The sequence below is a fragment of the Pinus tabuliformis genome, chromosome 2_2 (genome assembly GCF_031772625.1).
Source record: "Pinus tabuliformis cultivar Carrire ecotype Pingquan chromosome 2_2, CPIR1, whole genome shotgun sequence".
Lineage (NCBI taxonomy): Eukaryota > Viridiplantae > Streptophyta > Pinopsida > Pinales > Pinaceae > Pinus > Pinus tabuliformis.
The window spans coordinates 1,010,143,751-1,010,145,525 of record NC_142300.1 but is presented as its reverse complement, the minus strand read 5'-3'; positions in this window follow the sequence as shown (position 1 = coordinate 1,010,145,525).

Sequence of the window (1,775 nt, the reverse complement as noted above, 5' to 3'; positions counted from 1 at the left end):
ACTTCGGCCCCAAGCTTCTCAGTTAATTTTTTTGAATGGTTTTTCTACAAAATAATCGTGTTCCCTTGTCATATTTAGGAGAGGGGTTTAACCCTTTGTAGATTGTTCAATTGGAACTCGACTTATTTGGTTTCTACTTAAGATTTCCAAAGGGAATTGACTTATCCCCAACTCCAAATTAGAATTTTTCATTGACTGTTACTTACAGGTGAAGATTCCTTTGTTTGCCTAGAATTAGAAATGTGAGTTTCCTTTTACATCTTCTGCCCAACAAACCAAGGTACACTTCTTCTTCTTTTTTTTTCTTTTTCTTCTGAGAGGGTTTTATCTTGTTTCAAGTTAGTTCTTTCATAGCTTCATGAGTCGTAATGCTTACCAACATTCTAGCTACAGGTGATCCTAATTTATGTTGTTTACAATATTTTTTCTTCTTGTTTCCATGTTTATTTAATTACTTTACTCAACCCTCATCAACTGTTACAATTATTTGTACCAAGGTGTAGTTAAATGTAGAGGGGGTTTATACCCAAGTGGTTTTCCTTTCCATTATAGGAATTTTTTACAATCTTTCTTTTTTATTATGATCAGGTGGCTCCAAAGACACACAGAGGACAAAGAGGGCATATGGAAGCTCGAAAAATAAAAGTGATCAGAATGACTTCAAACTAGGACCAGAGTGTAGACCTCGTCGTCCTAATCATGGTGGTGTGAATGGTTCGTCAAACAGAGTTTGTATGTGAAAGCTAGGAGCAGTCAAAGTTTAAGTTGACTCTGGTGACTGGGTAGGCTTAAGGTGGCTGCAATTCGGACAAAATCCAACCCTTGGATTCTGGCCAACCTGGGTCAAATTCCGGGTGAATTTGTGGCCTGATTAATTTGTCTCCTTCAATCAAATTTTGAATTTTTAAAAGATGACCATGGACCTTTTATTGTTAAAGAAATATATAAAAAAAATGGCAGCAGACCATGACTCCTGCCACTACCGTTGGACCCCAAATAAATTATATTTGTAAAAAAATTTGGGCTGATAGGCCATGACCCCCATCGGTCCCCCAATCTTATCATAACAAATTTACATTAAATGTGGCTCGGCGACCATCACCCCGCTGAGCCATCCAACCCACACCATAACATTAAAACATAATATATGGGGTGGGCATGGGCCACCTCTAGTGGACCCAGCCCACACCATAACATTAAAACATAATATATGGGGTGGGCATGGGCCACCTCTAGTGGACCCAGCCCACACCCCCAAGACCATAACATCATGCACATATTAAACAGGCCAAAGCCGGTGGGAGTTGAACCCATGGCCGGTGGGAGGGCTAGCCCCACCCACGCAGCGGCTCCATATCATATCACACCTCCGCGCCATTTAAAAAAACAATGACCCATCAAAACATGCGCCCATATCATCACATGTCATGCCAATTAAAACTACCACGAGAGTTATGGGGTGGGCCACCCAATGCAGAGCCAACCCCCCTCCAAATTAATAATGTGCAGTTTTGTTAAAACAAAAAAAAGTTAAACATGGAGGAGGCGGGGTTTGACCACCCGACCTCCTCCACCTATTTCGGATCCTTTACCAATCCACCTAAACTGACTTGTTGGTTAATCCACCCATAATTTTATATAAACCCTCATTTGAACAGTGTGCCTAGGCAGCATGGAGGAACCAGGAGTGGGAAACGAAATCAAGGCAATATTTTTTTAATTAATTTATTGCAGGTGGAACCATGACTGAGCAAAATTTCCAGGAGGGTGGAATT